Below are 7,304 nucleotides of genomic sequence, written 5' to 3'. Positions count from 1 at the left end.
TTGCTATGAGTTTCGTTCTCGACGGCGGTCGCTCCCCCTCGGGCGATGCATTCCGGAGTTATGCATCACGGGTTGGAGTAAACCTGAAGGACGGTCCTAGCGGGTGAGTTCCTGCGATGATGGACTTAATGTGAAGCAAGTTAATGTGGCGAAACCCCCGGGTTAGCCTTGAGATTAAAGAATAAAGAACAAAGAGCAAAGTGCAAAGAACAAGAACAAAGTGTAAAGATAAAGAACAAAAGAATTTGCATAATCTGCATTTCTTTAATGTTGAGCATATTCCTTGCTTATTGTTCAGGCATATTAGCATCATGTTGTAGATTGGTTACCATATTTCAGCTTATCCTTTCTATTATGCCTGAGTTAGTCCTAGTGGGAAAGTCGGTGATGTTGAGGCCGAACCCACTGGGAACTTTGTTGTAGTTCTCACCCCACTATTTCCACAGAGCCGGGACCGAGCGAGCCGGCGAGCGACCGAGGTAAAGGTATCGCGCCTTAGTCAGAGGCCACCAAAGTTGGGTTTCATTTTGTAGTAAAGTACCCTATGATCATCTTTTGTACATGATGGTAAATGATGTAAAGAAAAGAATGTAATGTGTATTTTGAGGTAAATGGGATGTAAGAAAGAAATGATGAAATGAAATGTAAGGAATTCGAAAACGATCAAGATGAATGCAATGCATATGATCAAAAATGAATCATAGTACAAGTGAATGTTTAGTTTCCTTTTTCTTTCACTAATGGCTATTGCTTACCCTTGTGTAAGCCGTTTGTGTATGTTTCCGCTAGTGCTTTTCTCTATTGATGAAAATGTGCATGTGATGAGCCTTGGGCGGATAGGGGAAACTCTGTCCGTTCGGCGTCTGTTTGACATGCTCGGGTCGGGCCAAATTGGTATCCGTCCCGGGCCGTGACAGGTTGCGCCCAGGGTGTCATCCCTTGCACTCGACGCTTCTAGGACGGCACCAGTGGCGGCACCTCGGGAGGAAGACATCGCGGCACCACCAGCGCGAGCACCTGTAGCGGGGGCGGTTTTTCCCGTGATGGTTGAGGGAGCTGAGCGTGATCGGCTCATGGAGCGCCTTAGTGAATTCAGGCGATACAGTCCACGGACCTTCGACGTGGAGAACGTGGACCATTGGATAGTAGAGAAATGGCTGATGCATATGGAGAAGCTGTTTCGGGACACCTTTGTCAAGAAGAGGGATCGAGTGTGGCTCGCCACACATTATTTGGATGGCGAGGCCTACAGATGGTGGTTCGACATCCAGGACAATCCAAGCACGGATCTGACGGCGGTCTCATGGAGGAGGTTCAAGGAACTCCTACTAGAGCATTACTTCCCTGACAGTGTCAAGAGGAAGATGGAGCAGGATTTGCGCAATCTGTGCCAGAGGGACAGGACGGTGGTGTAAGGAAGTGAATTCTCGAAACCTGAGAATTAGACTACATCTAGAACCGACTAATTATCGAGTGCGTAAGCTTCGGAAAGTCAAAAGATGATTAAAATGCATAAAGTGCATTAAGGAAGAGTCCGCGAGAGCAGCAGTGCAAGTTCTGCACTGGGGCAAAATTGCTCTCGGGGACCGGTCCCTGGCAACGAGGGACCGGTCCCATCGGCTGGCCTGGCGGTGATCTTTGATGCAATCGGTCTCTGGCTAGGAAGGACCGGTCCCCGAACGTTAACCCAGTGAGAAAAAGCCGAAATTTGGCTAAGTCCCGAAAATACTACTCTCGGGAACTGGTCTCTCAGGCAAGGACCGGTCTCCCGGGGACCGGTCTCTCAGGATGGGACCGGTTCCCGAACACGAAATCCCCTCTGCCCGAATGGGAGGCTCTCGGGGACCGGTCTCCCCGACTTGGGACCGGTCCCTCACTGTGAAAATGCCCAGTGAGGGCTGTTTTGTAGATGCAAAAGTTGAGGGGCTTGTTTGCAAAAATGGCTTGTATGAGAGGTGGGGGACCCTCTTCTCTCCCTCACTGCTCTCTTTTCCCCCTCTATCTCTCACACTCTTTCCCTCTCTCTCTCTAGAAAGAAAATAAGGAGAAGAAGGAGAGGAAGAAGAAGAAGGAGAAGAAGAGAAGAGGAAGGAGAAGACTAAGAAGAAGAGGAAGATCATCTTCTTCTCTCCCTCTCTCAAGCTTGGAGCTCGGTATAGAGGTAAGCCTCAACCATACCATGGTGGATTTTGTGAGCTAGGGTTTTGTCGCTTAGAAATGGTTCGAATGGAACCTAATGAAGCTAAGGAGATGGTTCGAACTCGAATTTGAAGCTCGCACCACAGATTTCCTTATCGTTGCTAACCTAGGGCACAGATTTGGGATTTTTGGAAATCTAGGGTTTTGATCTCGGTTAATAGGTCGCAAACCTAACTGCTAGGTCTCTGAACGCGTCGGCGAAGACGGTTCGTCGATCCGACGAGCGAGTGCGAAGATATCGCCGAAACGAGTACACGAGGGCTTGTTTTACCCCGAGGAGTTGAAGCGACGTACGTGGACCGCGACGTCGAGTTTTCTAGCTTCAACAGCACTACCAGAAGGTGGGGGAGTGCCATCCCGAAGCAGTTGAGCTACTCTCTATGTCTGAGTCCTATCATCGATCAATTACATATTGTAATATAGCATTATAGGGTGTTAAATGCAGTTGTTACATATTGTTGCATGCTAGTATTAGTTTGGTTTCGCGGATATAGTGAATGAGAACCTAGTATGCATGAGTTGAACATGAGATAGTTAACCCTATATGTGATGAATATGTTATGTGAATATGAACCTAGTATATTGGAAACTAGCGTATTGAGAACGAGTGGCATCTAGGTAACAATGAACACAGAACGAGTGGCATCTAGTTGATATGGAACATGAAAACCCTAGTGTAGTCGAACACTATGAGATTGAGAACTAGAATACTTCAATTCTATGTTGAGACCAACCCTAGTTAGTAGAGTGTTCCCAGTTCATGAGATTGGATCGAGCTCACTTAGCCTGTCTGCACCTGTGGTGGTAGCTCCACACAGGTAGTGCACTCCGGAGGTTGTCACGCGAGGGGGCCAGTGTAGTTGCCCTTGGACCATTGTAGCTGTCCGCAGGCGGTCTCGGGGGTAGTTGAATAGCTAGCCTCCTCCCCTATGAGACTTACACACGCGAGACTGTGAGCGAGCCTTGAGTTCGCCGAGAGATTAGGTAACCAGACGAGTCACATTATTGTTGTGCATATTAGTTGGTTACTTAGCCTTACCTTATGATACATGCATGCATCATTTCAGATTGAGGCATAGTTAGATGTTCATTCTATATACCTGCCATTTATTATAGATGTTTTCAATTCAGCAAAATACCTATCTATCTGCATATCTAGCTGTGCCTGCTTAGACCTAGTGGAGAGATCGGCGGAGTCGGCGGCCGAACCCACTGGGAACTATTCGTAGTTCTCATCCCACTTTATTGCAGGTTCGAGTTCGAGTAGCTCCGGTGAGGATCGCGGCAAGGGCGTAGCGCCCTAGTGGTATTAGCACATAGTTAGCTTTACTTCCTTTTGCATTCACTACCCTATACTTATATTGAGAGTAGATGTTGTATAGGGTGAGGTTTTGAGAGGATTGTACTTGTATATGATCATATTTTTGGGAAAAGAACAAAAGAGTTGTAATTAAATGTATTAAGTTGAATGGATGTAATAGAATAGTTAAGTATCTCTCTTTCATTCACTTGTATGGTTGTATTACTCGTGATGCTTGCTCTCGTGTTGTATAGCACTATTTGTGCTTTCGTTGTTGTTGTATGATTGTGTATGTATTCAAGTTGTTGTCCTGGGAACTTGTTGTATACAATCTCGTCATTGAGCCTTGGGCGGACAGGGGAGGTGCTGTCCGTTCGGCGGTCCGTTCGCCGCGCTCGAACTGGGCCAAATTGGCAGTAGTCTCGGGGCGAGGGCGTAACAGGTGGCCGAGTATGAGAGAGAGTTCTTCTGGCTTCTTCATTGTGTGCCCTTTGTTGTCCGGGATGACGAGGATAAGGCCCGCATCTTCGAGCGGGGACTGCGGCGTTCGATCTTTCGGTTTGTTCAGTCTTCCAACCTACAAACCTACCGGGAGGTTGTGAACCGATCGCCTAGTATTCCTCCATGGCATGGGATGAGTTTTGGGGATTGGTATCTTCTACTTACTTCTCCCGATAGTGAAAAGAGAAAGCTTCAGGACAAGTTCAGGAAGCTGCGGCAAGGAGACCGCTCAGTTAGAGAGTACGAACGGGAATTCTCCCTATCGTGAACTATGTCCGGGATATGGAACCTGCTGCTGACAACGTCATGGCAGGTATGAGCCATTAATGCAGTTATGTGTTTCTGCATAATGTAAAGTTGGTGCATTGTAGCGTTGAGCATGTAATTAATTACTACTATTTATGTAGTAGCATAGTAGGGTCCAAGTGAGCGGATAAATGTAAATACCCGGGCACGCTTATGTGGTGAAAGCGTTGCACCTGCCGGTGCAGGTAGAGAACTGGGTGGCACTAGCGAGTTGCTAGTGATGGTCTAATGATGAGATTCACAGTAGAGATGGGAGTGACGGACTAACTCGCAGAGCAATGTATAGCTGATTGCGAGAGTTGTGACGTGACACTTGTGGACACTCGAATGGTTCGAGTATTCCGGATGTTGCTCCGATGGAACGGTTTGTTGCCAACTATTGGCGCTTTTGCCTAATAGTACCTTGAATCGAGGTAGGTGAGCCATGCTTGTGTGGCCGGTGTGCATAGGCAAGAGTTGCCTAATGCTGGACATAGTGTGGAGCGCTTTAGAGGCGTGCGATATACGAGTATAGTTACTCGTGGAGTGCGGATTTAGTTTAGCCGGATGAGTGTGTTGGCAGTAGCACCTGAGCATTGCTAGGTGTGAAGCGTGCCACGGATCACTCGTGGGGCTGGTGGCTCGCACTAGGTGCATAGGAGCCGATAGTGGTACGTATTGTGCTATAGAGCATGTAGTGCGATTGATAGTATACTGAGAGTGCGAGTGTGACCCAACCCGGGAATCTGTAACGGTTTGGGATCTTAGTTGCTCCTGGTTGGAGTGTGTGCGAATTTCCAAGTGAGAATTTCGCCCCAATGATGATTGGGTCTGCATTGCGAGCGAGAGACGCTGCGTATTGAGAAAGGTTAGGCGGTAGGCTTACGTAGGATTGGTGGCCTTTGGTCCACCTGTGGAGACCGAAGAGAGCGGTTTGGCGGATAGCCTTATCGAGGAGTCTAACTCGAATCCACGAATGAAGCGTTCGTGTGAGCTCGATGCGAAATTAGTTCAATGTTGACCGTGGCATATGGTATCAGAAGATGAAGTGCTCTTTGTGAGGCCTTGAGCTAGTGGCAAGCCACGTGGAGTTTGAGGATTGGAATTGGGATGCGCCGAGGTGGGCCACCTCACGATAAAGTTAAGGGTCTGTGCGAAATTAGAGCACTCACGACGAAGCGATGCACCGGTGATATCGCTTTTAAGCAATGTCGGTGATCGAATAGGAATGTATTCCCTGAAGGGGGAGTCAATGCAAAGAAAAGTTCTTTGTGTGTCGAGTGGCAGGTGGTGTTTGTCACGCCCCGCCTCGAATCCACTACCAATTTGGCACGGTTCGGGCACATCAGACGGACCGCCGAACGGACAGTACCTCTGCTGTCCGCCCAAGGCCAAGCAACCAGATCATGTACAATTAAGCACCCAGGAAATTTGCTTAAATAACATACATGATCAAATACGATGCACACAAGTGCAATACATCTAAGAGCAAGAACCACAAGTGATATACAAGTGTATAAAGAGAGATAGTCTAACTATCACAATCGTTCAACATTTACATTATTTGAACATATTATATTTTCATCTTCCAAAATGTAAGTACATGTTTTCTTCAAAATACAAGTAGCTCTCTGATATCTATCCAAAATATCAACTAGTACACGAGGGTACTCTAATGCATAAGGAAAAGCTACTAACTAGGCTCACTTAGGGCGCTATGCCCTTGCCGCGGTCCTCGCTCGGCTCGCCTCTATGTGTACCTGTACCCCAAAACCACACGGGGTGAGAACTATATAAATATAGTTCCCAGTGGGTTCGGCCGCCGACGCCGCCGGTTTTCCCACTAGGTCTAAGCTGGCACAGATAGAGAGATAGATAGATANGGATCTTAGTTGCTCCTGGTTGGAGTGTGTGCGAATTCCCAAGTGAGAATTTCGCCCCAATGATGATTGGGTCTGCATTGCGAGCGAGAGACGCTGCGTATTGAGAAAGGTTAGGCGGTAGGCCTACGTAGGATTGGTGGCCTTTGGTCCACCTGTGGAGACCGAAGAGAGCGGTTTGGCGGATAGCCTTATCGAGGAGTCTAACTCGAATTCACGAACGAAGTGTTCGTGTGAGTTGTTGCGAAAGTAATGTGATGTTGACCGTGGCATATGGTATCAGGTGATGAAGTGCTCTTGGTGAAACCTCGAGCTAATGGCAAGCCACATGGAGTTCGAGGATTGGAATTGGGATGCGCCGAGGTGGGCCATCTCTCGTCAAAGTTAAAGTTTAGTGCGGAATTAGAGCACTTATGATGAAGCGATGCACCGATGATATTGCTTTTAGGCGATGTCGGTGATTGATTTGGAATGCATTCCTTGAAGGGGAAGTCAATGCAAAGAAAAGTTCTTTGTGTGTCGAGTGGCAGGTGGTGTTAGAGCGCATAGAGTCGTCGAGTTTCGACTTGCGCTACCCCCTAGAGTGACGGAGACCGTAATGCACTTTGTGAGATGTGCCTTGCAAAGTTGGATGCGTTTGGTATCATGAGCTCCGTAGTAGTCCTATTGGATAGTTCTCTTGGATAGTTCCAAGAAGTGTAAAGCCATTCCGAAGTGAAAAAGTGCATTGATGCCCTCAATTGCTCGAGGAGCTGAATTGAGGTGTGTTTTGAATTTCGCGGACGAAATTCTTTTTAAGGGGTGGAGAATGTAATATACCAGATTTTGGTATAAAAATAATAATAAATAAAAATAGTGTGAGAAACTATTTTTATTAGATTTACAGAGGTAAAACATAAGTCAGAGGTGACTTGTGCTGAAATCGGAATTAAAACAGAAGATCTAGAATTTTCTGTTGGAGACGGGACAGAAAAATAAGCAGAAAATGCACAGTCTCAGAAAATTATGAAAATTGGCGGAGATGTCAGAAATATTTTTATGAGGCTAGATTTAAGGTTTCATATTTTTCTGACACCCATAGAGTGAGAAATAAAATCCGAAAGCTATCTGATAAAGATTGCAGTTCGGTACAGTTTTCA

Source organism: Ananas comosus, unplaced genomic scaffold, assembly GCF_001540865.1.
Source record: "Ananas comosus cultivar F153 unplaced genomic scaffold, ASM154086v1, whole genome shotgun sequence".
NCBI classification, from domain to species: Eukaryota; Viridiplantae; Streptophyta; class Magnoliopsida; order Poales; family Bromeliaceae; genus Ananas; species Ananas comosus.
This window is presented reverse-complemented; position numbering follows the sequence as displayed.